This window comes from Aquarana catesbeiana, linkage group LG06 (genome assembly GCF_042186555.1).
Source record: "Aquarana catesbeiana isolate 2022-GZ linkage group LG06, ASM4218655v1, whole genome shotgun sequence".
In the NCBI taxonomy this organism is placed as follows: domain Eukaryota; kingdom Metazoa; phylum Chordata; class Amphibia; order Anura; family Ranidae; genus Aquarana; species Aquarana catesbeiana.
Window position 1 is genome coordinate 369,931,119 of NC_133329.1, and position 22,237 is coordinate 369,953,355.

Below are 22,237 nucleotides of genomic sequence, written 5' to 3' on the forward strand. Positions count from 1 at the left end.
ATCACGATTCTCGTGGCGTAACATCATCTTTCACATTATACAAAAAAATTGGGCTAACCTTACTGTTTAGTTTTTTTTTAATTCATTAAAGTGTATTTTTTTTTTTTTGAAAGACCGCTGTGCAAATACAGTGTGACATAAAATATTGCAACAACCACCATTTTCTAGTGTCTCTACTAAAAAAAATATATGTTTGGGGGTTCTAAGTAATTTTCTAGCAAAAAAAAAAATACTGATTTTAACTTGTAAGCAACAAGTGCAAGAAATAAAGTTTAATCTTTAAGTGGTTAAACTGACCTCATTTACAGACCAAAGTTCATCCCTTTTATCTAAAAGAATAAAATGTTACAATGTTTCTCTTTATCTCCAACTCCAAGTGATGTTGTTAGAAACTTGGCAGGCTGCCTGTTTTTTGTTTGTTTTTTGACAGCTGTTGGCTTGAGCAGAGAACTCTCTGCACTGAATCCAGGAAATGCTTTTTTTAAGATCGGGAGGGGGGTAGAATCGTGATCTCGATTCTTTAACGATTATTCGTGCAGCTCTATCAGCAACACAAGGTAAGGGTGGGGGTGCACTCTGATGTAAGGGAGGGTGTTTCATAAGATGGTTAGAGACTATAAACATGCTACACAAGATGGTCAGAGACTGTAAAGATACTACATAAGATGGTTAAAGACTAAAAACCATACTACACAAGATGCTCAGAGACTAAAAACATACTACACAAGATGCTCAGAGACTAAAAACATACTACACAAGATGCTCAGACTAAAAACATACTACACAAGATGCTCAGAGACTGACAACATTCTACATAAGATGGTCAGAGACTGAAAACCTACTATATAAGATGCTCAGAGACTGTAAACACACTACATAAGATGGTCAGAGACCGTAAACATACTACTTAAGAATGGTTAAAGACTAAAAACCATACTACACAAGATGCTCAGAGCCTAAAAACATACTACACAAGATGCTCAGAGACTAAAAACATACTATATAAGATGGTCATAGACTGTAAACATACTGCTAAGATGGTCATAGACTGTAAACAGGTTACATAAGATGGTCAGAAACTGTAAACATACTACACAAGATGCTCAGAGACTAAAAACATACTATATAAGGTGGTCATAGACTGTAAACATTTTGCTAAGATGGTCATAGACTGTAAACATACTACATAAGATGGTTAAAGACCGAAAACATACTACATAAGATGGTCACAGACTGTAAACATGCTACATAAGATGGTCAGAGACTATAAACATGCTACATAACTACAGTTGCTGAACATCTTATGTGGGATGTTCTGGTCTCTAACCACAATCTCTCCGGAGCGATTACATGCAAATAGAGCTTCTGACCGACAGACAACCTGCATCCAGGGTCTGCATTTCTGTTGAGTTCTGGCTGCACACAATTATGCCCTGTACACACGGTCGGACTTTGTTCGGACATTCCGACAACAAAATCCATGGATTTTTTCCGATGGATGTTGGCTCAAACTTGTCTTACATACACACGGTCACACAAAGTTGTCGGAAAATCCGATCGTTTTAAACGCGGTGACGTAAAACATGTACGTCGGGACTATAAACGGGGCAGTGGCCAATAGCTTTCATCTCTTTATTTATTCTGAGCATGCGTGGCACTTTGTCCGTCGGATTTGTGTACACACGATCGGAATTTCCGACAACGGATTTTGTTGTCGGAAAATTTTATCTCCTGCTCTCCAACTTTGTGTGTCAGAAAATCCGATGGAAAATGTCCGATGGAGCCCACACACGGTCGGAATATCCGACAACACGCTCCAATCGAACATTTTCCATCAGAAAATCCGACCGTGTGTACGGGGCATTAGACTGCAGCTAATGGTCCAGGTCGTATGCAGCCATAGCACAGAGGGGTTGATTTACTAAAGGGAAAAAGACTGTGCACGTTGCAAAGTGCAGTTGCCCTCTGCAAGAGCAGTTGCTCCAGAGCTTAGTAAATGAGCAGAAACTCTGCTGAATTCCACCATCCAATCATGTGCAAGCAAAAATGCGTTTTTTTTTATTTTCCTTGCACGTGATTGGGTATTTTTTGCAAAGTGAAGCCTTACCTTTTTTACTAAGCTCTGGAGCAACTGCACTTTGACTCAATTTTTCTCCATTCAGTCTTCAGGCTAACAGTGTGGACGGGGGAATCTGTACTGCTGGCTACTATGATAGAATGATAGTCAATAATAGTATGTAATCTGATAGGATGCAGTCACTGGGGTTGATTTACTAAAGGCAAATAGACTGTGCACTCTGCAAGTGCAGTTGCTCCAGAGCTTAGTAAAGGAGGTAAAGCTTCACTTTGCAAATACCCAATCAGGTTATTGCAGAGGGTAACTGCGCTTTGCAAACTGCACTGTCTATTTGCCTTTAGTAAACCAACCCCTGTGTATTGCTGTGCCCAGGGGGGTGTTTAGCTGCCTTTGACCAAAATAATTTCTGTTCTTCCAGTCAGCATTTTCAGACAGAATAAAACCTAAAAAAAAAAAAAAAAAAAAATCACATTGAATATAAGAAATAGTTCTATGGCAGAAAACATCCGATTTCATGTTCAGAAATTGTAGATCACCGTGTCCCTTCTCACGGGAGCTCTTCCAGGTATCTCAGAATGTCTCAGCCTCTTCATATTATCACACACTTTATTGTTTGAATCCCTTCAAGGGAAATCTGCAATTTTTTTCAGACACGCTATTGTCACAAAAATATCTATTCATTCATTTTTATCTTCCTTAACTTTAAGGCCGTAAGGCAGATTAAAGAGCACTGATAAGAGAAAGTGTAAATCACATCTACAGCAACCAGTGAATAAAATAAATCTGCAGTAGGAAGCTTTACCCTTTGATGGAAGAATTATTTGCAGTATTTTGAATCTGCAGCTTTCATTAAAGTACCGTAATACATGTTCATCCTGCTTGGAGGGTCCTTGTTTGGGGACTTCCTGCTATAAGGTGACAACACTCTATGCCTGTCTCTCAGTTATGCTCCTGTGTTGTCACCCAGTCACATGTTCTCCAATAGAGACTAAGGGGTTGAGTTTCTAAAGTTTACTTTGCAAAGTGCAGTTGCTCCAGAGCTTAGTAAATGAGGTAAAGCTTCACTTTGTAAAGAATACCCAATCACATGCAAGGAAAATTTTAAAAAAATGCATTTTTGCTTGCACATGATTGGATGATGGAAGTCAGCAGAGCTTCCGCTCATTTACTAAGCTCTGAGCAACTGCCCTTTGTAAAGTGCACAGTCTATTTGCCTTTAGTAAATCAATCCTAAAATTAAACCTTTCCACTTTTACATACCTTATTTTAGACCCAGTGATATTATCACTGGTTCTCTGTGCTCTTCTATACAATGCAGGCAAACTGTGGCTAGTGGGAGGGGTTAGCAGGGTGGTGCCTTATTCCTAATGCACACATCAGTAAACTGGCTTTTGTGAGGAGTTATGAAAAAATATCAAAGGGGTTGATTTACTAAAGGCAAATGGACTGTGCATTTTTGCAAGTGCTATTGCTCCAGAGCTTAGTAAATAAGGGAAAGCTCTGCTGACTTCCATCATCCAATCATGTGCAAGCAAAAATGCTGTTTTTTTTTTTTTCTTGCATGTGATTGAGTATTTTTGTAAAGTGAAGGCTCACCTCATGTACTAAGCTCTAAGACTGTGCAGAGTGCACAGTCTGTTTGCCTTTAGTAAATCAATGTGCAGTTGCTCCAGAGCTTAGTAAATGAGGTAAAGCTTCACTTTGCAAAGATTACTCAATCACATGCAAGAAAAATTGAAAAAAAAAACAGCATTTTTGCTTGTACGTGATTGGATAATTGAAGTCAGCAGAGCTCCTGCTAATTTACTAAGCTCTGGAGAAACTGCCACTTTGCAAAGTGCACAGTCTATTTGCCTTTAGTAAATCCACCCCTCAGCCTCAATGATTGAAAGAACTGAAAGTGGTTCTAAAGCCTTAAGGGATTTCATCTTAATGCATACTATGCATTAACCACTTCACCCCCGGAAGGATTTGCCCGCTTAATGACCAGGCCATTTTTTGCAATACTGTACTGCGTCGCTTTAACTGACAATTGCGAGGTCGTTGTACCCAAACAAAATTGACGTCCTTTTTATTTCCCACAAATAGAGCTTTCTTTTGGTGGTATTTGATCACCTCTGCGGTTTTTCTTTTTTACGCTATAAACAAAAAAAGACCGACAATTTAGAAAAAGAACAAAACAATATTTTATAGTTTTTGCTATAATAATGATCCAAAAAAAATGTAAAAAAAAGAAATTTCTTCATCAGTTTAGGCCGATATGTATTCTTCTACATATTTTTGGTAAAAAAAAATTGCAATAAGCGTATATTGATTGGTTTGCGCAAAAGTTATAGTGTCTACAAAATAGGGGATAGTTTTATGGCATTTTTATTTTTTTATTTTTTTCCAGTAATGGTGGTGATCTGTGATTTTTAGCTGGACTGCGACATTGGGACAGAAAATCAGACACTTTTGACACATTTTTGGGACCATTGACGATCTTCTAACAGTGGGGGGATGGGACTGACTAGAGGAGAAGACAGATCGCTGTTTCTGATTTCTAGGAACAGACGATCTATCTCTCCTCTCCTGTCAGAACAGAGATGTGTGTGTTTACACACACACACACACATCCCCATTTTGTCTCTCGTGCACGCGATCGCACGTGGCCGGTGGACATCGCGCCCATTTGCCACGCACATCGGGTCCCCCGCCGTGCAGTGGGCACGCACGTGCGCCTGCTATAGCTGTTTAAAGGGCCGACGTACAGCTACGGAGATTTGCGGGAACGAGCCAACCTGCCGCAGTATAATGATGGTGGCTGGTCGGGTAGTGGTTAAGGTGAAAAACCTTCTGTGCTGCAGCTCCCCTCCCCCCCTTTTTCTTACCTGAGTCCATCTGATCAAGTGTTGTGCACGAACGCAGTGGCTCCCGTCACTGTGTCTCTCCTCATTGGACAGATTGGTAGCATCGGTAACGATTAGCTCCTGCTGCTATCAATCAAATCCGGTGACATGGGAGCGGGGGGCAGGGCCGAGTCCCGTTGCCTGTGACAATGGATGCAGCAGCGGGACTCGGGATCGATGAAGAGGAGGGGCCTGGAGCACCGACGGGGGAACCCCAGAAGAAGACGATTGCGGGCTGCTCTGTGCAAAACCATTGCACAGAGCAGGTAAGTATAGGCATGCTTGTTATTTTTATTTAAAAATAAATAAATAAATAAAAAAAACAAGCTTTATAACCACATAAAGTCCAATGAATGGAAGGGGCAGGCCAGGGACAGTCAGGTTAGGGTGGAAGGTCTTAGATCAGCCACTCTCAACCAGGGTTCCTCCAGAGGTGGCTAGGGGTTCCTTGAGCTGTGGCTGATTTACCTCCTGTTTGATGGGGCCTACATACTTCTGAGCCAATGCCACTTGGAGGAGCCAGTGGTATGACACCAATGATCTTTATAGCTCTCTATAAGGGGGCTATTCTTACATTGACCACCAAAGTGAGGGGCATTGTTCCCACTGACCACCAATGAATGGGTTTTATCAGGGGTTCCCCGAGACCTGAAAATAATTTTAAGGGTTCCCCTGAGCTAAAAAGATTGAGAAAGGCTGTCCTAGATGATGCTGGATGTTCTCATGCCAAGAACTGAGGTGGGGTCTATATGCAGCTTCTAATGCACATTATGGGAAGCTCACAGTGTGCAGCCTAATCAAAGTAAGCCATATCCATACAGGACAGGATTTTGTACAACCGTGCAAGACTTGAAGGTGGGACTGGAGTTCAGCTCAGTAAAGCCATATCGATAGAAATATGAAGGCTGCCTTATTCCGTATAGCAAATTTTAATGGTTACATAAGAGTGGTAAAAAAAAAAACAGGACGCTGACGTGTTTTGGTGAGAGCCTTAGTCATAGCCAGTGGCGTCGCTAGGGGGTGGCTTTTGGGGCTATAGCCCCGAATCTGGGGCCCATAGCCCCGAGTCTCTGCAGGGGTCCCCAAGGGGGAGGGGAGGCTCTCTGGGGACCCTGATGCAAGGGGGAGGCTCTCTGGGGATATATACACACACGCACATATATTACTGTATATACATGTGTATGCACACCCAAGCTTATGACTTTCTTTACTATGCTGCTATGGGCTCTAGCCCCAGATCTTTTGTAGACCTAGCAACACCCCTGGTCATAGCTAATACTTATACCCACTTCCTTCTTAAAATGCTAGTTGCCCGGCCATCACTGATTTCAATACTTTCTGAGTTTCCGGAACAAGCATGCAGCAGCTCCTGTTAGGACTCCTCATTTGTATTCTAGTTCCAGGTGAGTTATCTGGATAATACACCAGCCTGGCCACTCCCAGGGTCAGAGGTCAGCAATGACAAGATCTGCATTCTCTATTAAAGGGTCAAGGTGGCTGAATTCCAGTGCAAAGGGCACTAATCCACAGGAACCAATCAGAACAGTCAGACCAATAGAGATGAGCTCCTATTGGTCGCTCTGCACTTTGCACAGTCCTGTGCTGCCTCTGGAATAAATCTTTCATGTCAGATCTTTGAAATAACGGATTACGTGGATTAAGCCTTCACGCCATATTTTTAATTAAAGATTCCCACAAATAGAAATCCAATAATTATCATCTCAGATAAAGAGTTTGAAAAAGCAAAGCCGCCCCACCACAGAGGAGCGCAGATGTCCCAGGTGTCCCGGAACTCGCCCCCCTCCGCCGTCTGCCCTTTAGCCAAAATGTCAGAATGTGACGCAACCTGCCGCCGAGAACCTTTATAAAGATCAAGGTGTCCCCAGAAACCACATAAAAGGGGCAAAGCCATCAGATGGAATTTTTTCTTCATTGGTTTTTAGTCCACATCTGGGCATTATACATGCGTCTCTGGGATGTCTCTCAATGGGTAAGATATGAAAACGATTGAAATTAGACCGAACTCCACCCTGCCCTTCTGTTTTGCACAGTTGTCCAGGTTCCTCCTCTACTTTTAGTTCCTGGGGGGAGGATGTCCAGCATCATTTAGCCCTTTCTCCACAGCCTGACTGTCCCTGGCCTGTCCCTTAGGCCCCTTTCACACTGGGGCGGTGGGGGCGTCGGCGGTAAAACAGCGCTAGTTTTAGCGCTGTTTTACCGTCGTTTTTTGCGGCTGTATTCGGCCGCTAGCGGTGCGGTTTTAACCCCCGCTGGCGGCCAAAAAAGGGTTAAATCTGCTCGTACAGCGCGGCTATAGCCGCGCTGTCCCATTGATTTCAATGGGCAGGAGCGGTATTCACCACTCCTTCACCGCTCCAAAGAAGCGGTTGGCAGGACTTTTTTTACCGTCCTGCCAGCGCACCGCTTCAGTGTGAAAGCCCTCGGGCTTTCACACTGAACAAACAGCGGAGGCTGTTTAGGGGCGGTTTGCAGGCGGTATTTTTAGCGCAATACCGCCTACAAACCGCCCCAGTGTGAAAGGGGCCTTACATTTATTGGCACTTCATTAGGTAGCCCATCCAAAATGAATGGACTGGCAATGCATCTCAATTAGGTGCTAAAGCACCTTATCCTGAAACTGGAAGCAACGTCACATCTCTTCCAGGGGGTGGCAACCTCGGCATGCCAGCTTTGCCGAAACTAACAAATCCCATCAATACAAATGCAAGATAATGGCACTGCAACCCAATCATGCAGTCAGGGCCGGTGTCTTGTCGAATATTGTCCCCTATCCAAAAGTGTCCGCCCTGTACTGCACAGGCGCAGTACGGAGGACAAACGAGACGCCGAAAGTCTCCGAAGTTCAACAGCTGATCGTCAGCTGTACACGGCGCCTGCGCTTTTATTCTTACCCTATGTCCAGGTTCATTCCCTACTATCCAAGTGGACATAGAGTAAGAAAAAAAAATAGTTGCCGAGCGCAGCGAGGCCGTGCCCGAAGCGTGGCGAGCGAAGCGTGGCGAGGGGCCCTCTTACACAGCCATCGCTAACAAGTGCCCGAGCGCCGTGTACAGCTGATGGTCAGCTGATCAACTTCGGACACTTTCGGCATCTCCTTCTCCTCCGTACTGCGCAGGCGCTGTGCCTGCGCAGTACGGGGCGGACACTATATGATAGGAGGACAGTTCTCGGCAGAACACCGGCAAGAGCTCTCTGTTTCCACTCACCGTGCCTGACTTGTGGTCTCAACCCCACAACACAAGAGTCCTTCCATGTAGATAAAGTCGGCAGCCAAATGAGGATGAACACAATTTCTCTTTATTTTGTCCAAGGAGTACACATGTTCCAAACAGAGCAAACACTAACGTGTTTCAGCCTATCAAGGCCTTATTTATACCTATGAACGATGAGTAAGGCCTTCATAGGCTGAAACCCGTTAGTGTTGGCTCTGTTTGGAACATGAGTACTCCTTGGACAAAATAAAGAGAAATTTTATTCATCTTCACCTGGTTGCCGACTTTATCTTCATGGAAGGACAAATCCCATCAAGCCTCTGGGAGTCATGTCTGTGGCTGTCAGGGTCTTCCAGGGCTCCCTGAGACTTGTAGTCCCACAACAGCTGGAAAGCCGCAGTCACCTACCCCCCCGATCTATTCTATCCTAATGCATGCCAGCAAACTGAGGTCATGTCTTACAGAGAAGAATTCTTCTTTTATGCGTCCGTAGAAAAATATGGCAACTATTACAGGGATGCATCAGTCAGCACAATTCCAGCATTCTAGTCACATTACAATGACTAACCGTATTTATGAATCTCAAAGATCACTGTGTCAGCAGATACCCTACAATTAGTTATTAAATGCAGATAGAAAGGCAGAAAGACACCAGTACTTTTAATACAAAAATAATTCAAAATAATAATAATAATTATATAAGTATAATTATTAAATTATATTAATTTATTATAAATTAATATTATTATTATAAAATAATAATAATAAATATTATAATACCAAAAAATTTTTTTGAAGTTGGGCATTATTAAAAGAATCGGAAAAATCAAAGCGTTAAACAGGACCTGTCACAGTGGCATAAATTATGCAGGGAGGGTTGGGATTTTGTTATGTTGTGATTATTACCATAAGCTTTGACGAGACACAGTAAAAAAAAAAAAAAAAAAAGCAGACACTGTATGGCGCATGTCTTATACATTGTTGCTTGTTTATAATATTTGAACAGCAAAAGTTTTGATCAGTTAAAATAATCATAATGAATCAAAATAAAAAATAAATTTAAAAGAAACTGGAAAAAAAATAAAATAAAAAAAAATAAAAATAAATCACCAGTGTAAATGGTCAGCTTTACTCAATAATTCAACATTCACCTGCAGATATTAGCCTTTGTAATCCCGTTTGGCCTGTACATGACAGTCAGTATGAGTAGCAGTGATGATGTGTGTCAGTATGGTGACTTACATAGACGGTATTGCCGATTCATAAGTCCAAAACTATGCCGGCATAAAATACTTAACATAGACTATAAAATAAAACGTGTAAAAAGAAAAAAAAAAAAAGAGTTAATATTTATATTTTTAATAATAAGAATCTTACTTAAATTATGCAAATGGTTAAATTGCAAATTGCACTAATAGTGTAGCTGACCTATCCAAAGACCAGACATACAGTGTGATCTGTAGAGGGGTCATTGTGAAGGACGGCCAGCAAAGCATCTACCTGTCATCAGACCCCACCAGACCCTCTGGGATTTCCCATGACACACAACCAATACTTGATAACAGCGTTCGCACGGTTAACATTTCCCTTTTCTCTTCAGAAAAGGGTCAGTGCCCACTTGGATACAGATTTTCCCAAAAGCAGGAAATTCTCCGATGATCGGTAGTGCTTATTGCCTCCCAGGGCAGCCCTACAATGGCCCAGATCCCATTTAGTCATCTCAGGTAACGCTCACATTAAACTGTTCATAGTCACCCTAAATTTAATTTACAGTAATTACAGTGCATTCTTCAAAGGTTTTTACCTCGTTATGTAACGCCAAAATTGTGTCAGCAAATAAGTAACATCAGTCCACCCAAATGTGGCCTTGAAGTTATAGGTGTAACCTAATGTGCTGAGTCAGCACCAGGGTTCTAATATGTCTTCAATGCTCCAACAGTGAGATCTCCCGGATAAAATTCCAATCCGCCTTTGTGTTCTAGAACATCATGTTATATTTCCACAATAAAATTATAAAATACAACAGGGAGAGTGGGAACCCCTTATAATGGCCACACAAGGTGTGCATCAAGTGCAAAGATATTACCATTAGGATCCTTGAGAGACATAGGACTTCTTTACACTTGCGGTTGTGGGGGTAAAAGAAAAAACACCCGGTTGAGGTGCATTTTTACCACTCGCCTTTAACCTGCAAAGTCAGCAAACAGGGATGTACATATACCGCAGCAAGAATTAACTCCCCTGCCAAGTTTGGCAGGCAGTATACCCGTTCAACTGCACAAATGCAGCATGGTGGTGGTGCTGCCTATTAGGGGGTGACATAAGGGCTCCCCACCACCTATCAAAAGCCTACTGAAGAGTGCTAGTGTAAACAAGCTCTTATGTCGAATGATTTAACTCTTCAATATGTGCCAAAAACTGAAATATCGGTTTTGAACCTTTATGAGCATGAACCCAATGCAACCAATCAGAATCCAACATTGGCCAATCTGATAGTAGCAGTGTGAATTTTTATTGGTTGCTCAAGGTTGCTGCAACTAAAAACAAAGGGCCCATTTAGGTCTATGCATGTGCGTAGAGGTGCGTTTTTGTGTGTTAAGCAGGTGCATTGTCATGTATCAATGTGTTTCCTTTGTACACTGGCAAGTGCTATTGATGCAAATTTCCTTATGCCAGCCATAAACTGTTCAAATCTCAGCTCAGTTAAGCAGGGACTGGCCAAGATCCGAACCATGTATGGGTAGGCTGAATGAACGATCGATCGACTTGGGTACAACCAGCCTGTCGGAATTTAAATGCGATTATTACTAGCAGCTGTTATAGTCACTAGCAGTAATGGCCTTGTTCTCCCGGCAGAAAACTGACTGTGTTGATGGGGGGAGATCGAGCGATTTTCTTTCCTTGTGGTTGCAGGAAAGAAAACCTCTCCATCTATGGCCAGCGTAAGCATTTTTGAAGTTAGGATTTGGCATGGACGGAGTTAACAGCCATTAAAGCAAGGCTTGTTGATACCTATTACTGAAACATCAATTATTATTATACAGAATTTATTTAGCGCCAACAGTTTGCACAGCGCTTTACAACATGGGGGCAGACAGTACAGTTACAATATAATTTAATACAGGAGGAATCAGAGGGCCCTGCCCATTGGAGCTTACAATCTAGAGCATCAATGACTTCTATTGGGCTCCCAAAGCACTAAAACGCAGAAATAAATGGATATGTTGTATTTTTTAAAATGCACTGCAACCCAACAGACGGGAACATGCACTTTTAAAATAGGGAACCTGAACACATACGTATTATTGCGTTGTAACGTGTGCGCAAAAACACGGTGTAAATGAGCCTTAATGCTTTGATTGCATACTTCCAATCAACTGTCATTCACAATCTTTTCCAATGTTCTCTAATACAAGAAACATGGAAAATATTTACTGGTGCCAAAACCAACTGTAAAACACATTATATCAAATATTCAAAACATGTCTTCAAACCGCGCAAACAAACAATGCCGATAAACACACACACTGAAAACAAACACGCCACAACTTTCTAGGTCCCATTACATCTCTGCAGACCAGCTGACTATTACGCTGTTTTGTTTTATATATATTGAGTGATTATTATTGTTATAATCTGCAAATGTGAACAAATGAATAAGTGCATGGAAAACAAAATTCTGATTACAAATATTTTCAATATTTTGCTTTCACTGTTTATGATCAGAAGTACATTCTCCTGTCTGAGGACATGGCTGCAGGCAATCATTAGTCTGTCGTTTTTAAAAAAAAGTGTGCAAAAGAGGTTTTAAAATGGACCAAGTGTCAAACAAAAACATAAAGTGAACAAAAAAAAAGGATACAAAATTCTGAACGGAAAATCAAATTGATATAAAATTCTGAACAGACAAAGCTAAAAATATAACATTCAGAACACATAATCAATAAAGAACAAAATACAGAATTCAGAACAGATCATCAATATAATTACAGATATAAAATTCAGAACAGACTATTAATAAGGATAAAGATGCCAATTTTGACACAAATGATCAATAAAGACAAAGATATAAAATTCAGAACAGATGATCAATAAAGATAAAGATCTAAAATTCAGAACAGATGATCAATAAAGATAAATATATACAATCCAGAATAGATAATCAGATAAAGATATAAAATTCAGAATAAACAATCAAATAAGATGAAGAAATAAAATTCAGAAGAGATGATCAATAAAGATATAAAATTCAGAACAGATAATTAATGAAGATATCAAATTCAGGACAGATGATCAGAAAGGATAAAGATACCAAATTTGGTACAGATGATCAATAAAGATGAAAAAAATCCAGAATAGACAATCAAATAAGATAAAGAAATAAAATTCAGAAAAGATGATCAATAAAGATATAAAATTCAGAACAGATGATCAATAAAGATAAAGATACCAAATTCCTTACATTTGATCAATACAGTTGATCTAAAATGAAAGCAGTCCAGGGTACATAGGACTTACAATGAAACAAGACTAAAAGTGGCCACACACATATTAATATGATGATTGATTAAAAATCTTAAATCACATTTGATTGATTTAGTAATATTTCAACCAATTTCGACATTGGAAAGTCAATCAGCCGAGGCAGAATGTTATCGATCGTTCTCATCACTCGGATGAACATCTGTATGTGTGTCAGACAACTGATTATGATACAGATCAAGCAAATGATTGTTTCTGATCAATCATATTTTCAATTGATAAAGTTGACAATACACTGTACAATCTCTTATAGATCTACCATCAACTATATAGAGAAAGGACCTGCCTGGTTTGAATGTTCAGGCCTCTCCTCCTATTTTTGGTAACTCTTTATGAGATAGTACAGAGATTGTATGTTTTGATTGAATAGTGTATGGCTTGCTTTACATCAATGATATTTTAACTGATAAAGAATCACTTCTTTCCAATCGCTACAGATCAGTACATGACCACCTTGTCTCCCCCCTTTGCCCACAAAAGGTTCCTTTCCACAGTGATGGCTTTTACTGGATGCTCATGTAGGACAGCAAGTGTTACATTGTAGTCTTATTTACATCATAAAATACAGAATCAGAGTATCCTCCTTTGTCACCGACAGATCAGTCCTCTTCATCAATGATCAGTACAGGGGTCATACCCTCCCCAGCTACAATGATCGTGACCCCTGACCCCCCAGAACTTCACCTGCTGCCCCCCACTTCAAACTTTATCCAGACTTTTTCCGGCAGGGAGAAACTTTGCTCCGTACAGCCCCCCCCCCCCCCCCATACTGCACAAGTGTACATTGGAGAGAGGATCTATTTTAGGATGAGAGTTTACATTGGGAGATTGTTATGTTCCTACAGAGACAGTCCAGTGTACAACAAGAGAAGTCCAGTGTATAACAAGAGAAGTCTAGTGTATAACAAGAGAAGTCTAGTGTATAACAAGAGATGTCTAGTGTATAACAAGAGATGTCTAGTGTACAACAAGAGATGTCTAGTGTATAACAAGAGATGTCTAGTGTATAACAAGAGAAGTTTAGTACATCAGTCCCTATCACCCTGTAGAGGACTGTCTGTGATCACATCTTACTTGCACTAAGTGAGAATATCTCTGACATACTGGTCTGTGTTATTACAAGGGCACTAATGCGGCTCTAATGAGTGGAGTTGGAGTCACTCACCCTGTTAGTCCATGTTAGTCCATGATCTCCGGGCTCCAGGATCCAGCAGCTGGTGTATTGTGTATGGGGGGAGCTCTGCAGCCTGCCTGGGAGATGGACACACTGAATACATTAAGGAGACAACAAGAGAGTCTGATCTTTCAGCTCTGAGCAGCCAATCACCTCCCACTGGGTGTGGTTAGAGAGGAAAATGTGGACTGGGATTGGGTGATAGACAATGGCAGTGTGCCCTACCCTGTGTGATCTGGGGGAGGGGAGGGGTGATCAATTTCATGTTCAACTGCAGGACATTAAGTCCTGGAAAGTTTACTGTACACAAGACAAACCGACATCCAACTGTACACAGGACAGACAGACCGACATCCAACTGTACACAGGACAGACCGACATCCAACCGTACACAGGACAGACAGACCAACATCCAACTGTACACAGGACAGACACACCGACATCCAACTGTACACAGGACAGACCGACATCCAACTGTACACAGGACAGACACACCGACATCCAACTGTACACAGGACAGACAGACCGACATACAACTGTACACAGGACAGACACACCGACATCCAACTGTACACAGGACAGACCAACATCCAACTGTAAACAGGACAGACCGACATCCAACTGTACACAGGACAGACCAACATCCAACTGTACACAGGACAGACCAACATCCAACTGTAAACAGGACAGACCGACATCCAACTGTAAACAGGACAGACAGACCAACATCCAACTGTAAACAGGACAGACCAACATCCAACTGTAAACAGGACAGACCGACATCCAACTGTACACAGGACAGACCAACATCCAACTGTACACAGGACAGACACACCGACATCCAACTGTACACAGGAAAGACCGACATCCAACTGTAAACAGGACAGACACACCGACATACAACTGTACACGGGACACACCGACATCCAACTGTACACAGGACAGACCAACATCCAACTGTACACAAGACAGACCGACATACAACTGTACACAGGACAGACCAACATCCAACTGTAAACAGGACAGACCGACATCCAACTGTACACAGGACAGACACACCGACATCCAACTGTACACAGGACAGACAGACCGACATCCAACTGTACACAGGACAGACCGACATCCAACCGTACACAGGACACACCGACATCCAACTGTACACAGGACAGACACACCGACATCCAACTGTAGACAGGACAGACACACCGACATCCAACCGTACACAGGACAGACAGACCGACATCCAACTGTACACAGGACAGACCGACATCCAACTGTACACAGGACAGACACACCGACATCCAACTGTACACAGGACAGACAGACCAACATCCAACTGTACACAGGACAGACACACCGACATCCAACTGTACACAGGACAGACACACCGACATCCAACTGTACACAGGACAGACCGACATCCAACTGTACACAGGACAGACCGACATCCAACTGTACACAAGACAGACACACCGACATCCAACTGTACACAGGACACACCGACATCCAACTGTACACAGGACAGACCGACATCCAACTGTACACAGGACAGACACACCGACATCCAACTGTACACAGGACAGACAGACCAACATCCAACTGTACACAGGACAGACCGACATCCAACTGTACACAGGACAGACAGACCGACATACAACTGTACACAGGACAGACAGACCGACATACAACTGTACACAGGACAGACACACCGACATCCAACTGTACACAGGACAGACACACCGACATCCAACTGTACACAGGACAGACACACCGACATCCAACTGTACACAGGACAGACCGACATCCAACTGTACACAGGACAGACAGACCGACATCCAACTGTACACAGGACAGACCGACATCCAACTGTACACAGGACAGACACACCGACATCCAACTGTACACAGGACAGACACACCGACATCCAACTGTACACAGGACAGACAGACCGACATCCAACTGTACACAGGACAGACACACCGACATCCAACTGTACACAGGACAGACCAACATCCAACTGTACACAGGACAGACCGACATCCAACTGTACACAGGACAGACACACCGACATCCAACTGTACACAGGACAGACAGACAGACATCCAACTGTACACAGGACAGACACACCGACATCCAACTGTACACAGGACAGACAGACCAACATCCAACTGTACACAGGACAGACCGACATCCAACTGTACACAGGACAAACCAACATCCAACTGTACACAGGACAGACAGACCGACATCCAACTGTACACAGGACAGACCGACATCCAACTGTACACAGGACAGACAGACCAACATCCAACTGTACACAGGACAGACCGACATCCAACTGTACACAGGACAGACACACCGACATCCAACTGTACACAGGACAGACCGACATCCAACTGTACACAGGACAGACACACCGACATACAACTGTACACAGGACAGACACACCGACATCCAACTGTACACAGGACAGACCGACATCCAACTGTACACAGGACAGACACACCGACATCCAACTGTACACAGGACAGACAGACATCCAACTGTACACAGGACAGACACACCGACATCCAACTGTACACAGGACAGACACACCGACATCCAACTGTACACAGGACAGACACACCGACATCCAACTGTACACAGGACAGACACACCGACATCCAACTGTACACAGGACAGACAGACCGACATCCAACTGTACACAGGACAGACACACCGACATCCAACTGTACACAGGACAGACCAACATCCAACTGTACACAGGACAGACCGACATCCAACTGTACACAGGACAGACACACCGACATCCAACTGTACACAGGACAGACACACCGACATCCAACTGTACACAGGACAGACCGACATCCAACTGTACACAGGACAGACACACCGACATCCAACTGTACACAGGACAGACAGACATCCAACTGTACACAGGACAGACACACCGACATCCAACTGTACACAGGACAGACACACCGACATCCAACTGTACACAGGACAGACACACCAACATCCAACTGTAGACAGGACAGACACACCAACATCCAACTGTACACAGGACAGACAGACCGACATCCAACTGTACACAGGACAGACAGACCGACATCCAACTGTACACAGGACAGACAGACCGACATCCAACTGTACACAGGACAGACCGACATCCAACTGTACACAGGACAGACACACCGACATCCAACTGTAGACAGGACAGACCGACATCAAACTGTACACAGGACAGACACACCAACATCCAACTGTAGACAGGACAGACAGGCCGACATCCAACTGTACACAGGAAAGACCGACATCCAACTGTACACAGGACAGACCGACATCCAACTGTACACAGGACAGACCGACATCCAACTGTACACAGGACAGACACACCGACATCCAACTGTACACAGGAAAGACCGACATCCAACTGTACACAGGACAGACCGACATCCAACCGTACACAGGACAGACCGACATCCAACTGTACACAGGACAGACCGACATCCAACCGTACACAGGACAGACCGACATCCAACTGTACACAGGACAGACCGACATCCAACTGTACACAAGACAGACCGACATCCAACTGTACACAGGACAGACCGACATCCAACCGTACACAGGACAGACCGACATCCAACTGTACACAGGACAGACCGACATCCAACTGTACACAAGACAGACCGACATCCAACTGTACACAAGACAGACCGACATCCAACTGTACACAGGACAGACCGACATCCAACTGTACACAAGACAGACCGACATCCAACCGTACACAGGACAGACACACCGACATCCAACTGTACACAAGACAGACCGACATCCAACCGTACACAGGACAGACACACCGACATCCAACTGTACACAGGACAGACAGACCAACATCCAACTGTACACAGGACAGACCGACATCCAACTGTACACAGGACAGACACACCGACATCCAACTGTACACAGGACAGACCGACATCCAACCGTACACAGGACAGACAGACCAACATCCAACTGTACACAGGACAGACACACCGACATCCAACTGTACACAGGACAGACACACCGACATCCAACTGTACACAGGACAGACCGACATCCAACTGTAAACAGGACAGACCAACATCCAACTGTAAACAGGACAGACCAACATCCAACTGTAAACAGGACAGACACACCGACATACAACTGTACACAGGACACACCGACATCCAACTGTACACAGGACAGACCAACATCCAACTGTAAACAGGACAGACACACCGACATACAACTGTACACAGGACAGACCAACATCCAACTGTACACAAGACAGACCGACATACAACTGTACACAGGACAGACCGACATTCAACTGTACACAGGACAGACCGACATCCAACTGTAAACAGGACAGACCAACATCCAACTGTAAACAGGACAGACCGACATCCAACTGTACACAGGACAGACACACCGACATACAACTGTACACAGGACAGACCGACATCCAACTGTACACAGGACAGACAGACCGACATACAACTGTACACAGGACAGACACACCGACATCCAACTGTACACAGGACAGACAGACCGACATCCAACCGTACACAGGACAGACAGACCGACATCCAACTGTACACAGGACAGACCGACATCCAACTGTACACAGGACAGACACACCGACATCCAACTGTACACAGGACAGACAGACCAACATCCAACTGTACACAGGACAGACCGACATCCAACTGTACACAGGACAGACAGACCGACATACAACTGTACACAGGACAGACAGACCGACATACAACTGTACACAGGACAGACACACCGACATCCAACTGTACACAGGACAGACACACCGACATCCAACTGTACACAGGACAGACACACCGACATCCAACTGTACACAGGACAGACCGACATCCAACTGTACACAGGACAGACAGACCGACATCCAACTGTACACAGGACAGACCGACATCCAACTGTACACAGGACAGACACACCGACATCCAACTGTACACAGGACAGACACACCGACATCCAACTGTACACAGGACAGACAGACCGACATCCAACTGTACACAGGACAGACACACCGACATCCAACTGTACACAGGACAGACCAACATCCAACTGTACACAGGACAGACCGACATCCAACTGTACACAGGACAGACACACCGACATCCAACTGTACACAGGACAGACAGACAGACATCCAACTGTACACAGGACAGACACACCGACATCCAACTGTACACAGGACAGACAGACCAACATCCAACTGTACACAGGACAGACCGACATCCAACTGTACACAGGACAAACCAACATCCAACTGTACACAGGACAGACAGACCGACATCCAACTGTACACAGGACAGACCGACATCCAACTGTACACAGGACAGACAGACCAACATCCAACTGTACACAGGACAGACCGACATCCAACTGTACACAGGACAGACACACCGACATCCAACTGTACACAGGACAGACCGACATCCAACTGTACACAGGACAGACACACCGACATACAACTGTACACAGGACAGACACACCGACATCCAACTGTACACAGGACAGACCGACATCCAACTGTACACAGGACAGACACACCGACATCCAACTGTACACAGGACAGACAGACATCCAACTGTACACAGGACAGACACACCGACATCCAACTGTACACAGGACAGACACACCGACATCCAACTGTACACAGGACAGACACACCGACATCCAACTGTACACAGGACAGACACACCGACATCCAACTGTACACAGGACAGACAGACCGACATCCAACTGTACACAGGACAGACCGACATCCAACTGTACACAGGACAGACAGACCGACATCCAACTGTACACAGGACACACCGACATCCAACTGTACACAGGACAGACCAACATCCAACTGTACACAGGACAGACCGACATCCAACTGTACACAGGACAGACACACCGACATCCAACTGTACACAGGACAGACACACCGACATCCAACTGTACACAGGACAGACCGACATCCAACTGTACACAGGACAGACACACCGACATCCAACTGTACACAGGACAGACAGACATCCAACTGTACACAGGACAGACACACCGACATCCAACTGTACACAGGACAGACACACCGACATCCAACTGTACACAGGACAGACACACCAACATCCAACTGTAGACAGGACAGACACACCAACATCCAACTGTACACAGGACAGACAGACCGACATCCAACTGTACACAGGACAGACAGACCGACATCCAACTGTACACAGGACAGACAGACCGACATCCAACTGTACACAGGACAGACCGACATCCAACTGTACACAGGACAGACACACCGACATCCAACTGTAGACAGGACAGACCGACATCAAACTGTACACAGGACAAACACACCAACATCCAACTGTAGACAGGACAGACAGACCGACATCCAACTGTACACAGGACAGACACACCGACATCAAACTGTACACAGGACAGACACACCAACATCCAACTGTAGACAGGACAGACAGGCCGACATCCAACTGTACACAGGAAAGACCGACATCCAACTGTACACAGGACAGACCGACATCCAACTGTACACAGGACAGACCGACATCCAACTGTACACAGGACAGACACACCGACATCCAACTGTACACAGGAAAGACCGACATCCAACTGTACACAGGACAGACCGACATCCAACCGTACACAGGACAGACCGACATCCAACTGTACACAGGACAGACCGACATCCAACCGTACACAGGACAGACCGACATCCAACTGTACACAGGACAGACCGACATCCAACTGTACACAAGACAGACCGACATCCAACTGTACACAGGACAGACCGACATCCAACCGTACACAGGACAGACCGACATCCAACTGTACACAGGACAGACCGACATCCAACTGTACACAAGACAGACCGACATCCAACTGTACACAAGACAGACCGACATCCAACTGTACACAGGACAGACCGACATCCAACTGTACACAAGACAGACCGACATCCAACCGTACACAGGACAGACACACCGACATCCAACTGTACACAAGACAGACCGACATCCAACTGTACACAAGACAGACCGACATCCAACCGTACACAGGACAGACACACCGACATCCAACTGTACACAGGACAGACAGACCAACATCCAACTGTACACAGGACAGACCGACATCCAACTGTACACAGGACAGACACACCGACATCCAACTGTACACAGGACAGACCGACATCCAACCGTACACAGGACAGACAGACCAACATCCAACTGTACACAGGACAGACACACCGACATCCAACTGTACACAGGACAGACACACCGACATCCAACTGTACACAGGACAGACCGACATCCAACTGTAAACAGGACAGACCAACATCCAACTGTAAACAGGACAGACCAACATCCAACTGTAAACAGGACAGACACACCGACATACAACTGTACACAGGACACACCGACATCCAACTGTACACAGGACAGACCAACATCCAACTGTAAACAGGACAGACACACCGACATACAACTGTACACAGGACAGACCAACATCCAACTGTACACAAGACAGACCGACATACAACTGTACACAGGACAGACCGACATTCAACTGTACACAGGACAGACCGACATCCAATTGTAAACAGGACAGACCAACATCCAACTGTAAACAGGACAGACCGACATCCAACTGTACACAGGACAGACACACCGACATACAACTGTACACAGGACAGACCGACATCCAACTGTACACAGGACAGACAGACCGACATACAACTGTACACAGGACAGACACACCGACATCCAACTGTACACAGGACAGACAGACCGACATCCAACCGTACACAGGACAGACAGACCGACATCCAACTGTACACAGGACAGACCGACATCCAACTGTACACAGGACAGACACACCGACATCCAACTGTACACAGGACAGACAGACCAACATCCAACTGTACACAGGACAGACACACCGACATCCAACTGTACACAGGACAGACACACCGACATCCAACCGTACACAGGACAGACACACCAACATCCAACTGTACACAGGACAGACCGACATCCAACTGTACACAGGACAGACCGACATCCAACTGTACACAAGACAGACACACCGACATCCAACTGTACACAGGACAGACAGACCAACATCCAACTGTACACAGGACAGACACACCGACATCCAACTGTACACAGGACAGACCGACATCCAACTGTACACAGGACAGACAGACCGACATACAACTGTACACAGGACAGACACACCGACA

The 22,237-nt window shown here is 44.5% G+C and overlaps 1 protein-coding gene across 1 annotated transcript in view; it reads right to left on the reverse strand.

The window, feature by feature from the left end:
- The window catches only part of LYPD6 (LY6/PLAUR domain containing 6), a 99,744-nt gene extending 85,681 nt beyond the window's left edge, over positions 1-14,063 (reverse strand). Inside the window, exon 1 of the mRNA XM_073634206.1 lies at positions 13,906-14,063. The gene's annotated coding sequence lies outside the window, so the exon portion shown is untranslated. The remainder of the gene's footprint in view (positions 1-13,905) is intronic.
- Between the last annotated feature and the right edge of the window lie 8,174 nt (positions 14,064-22,237).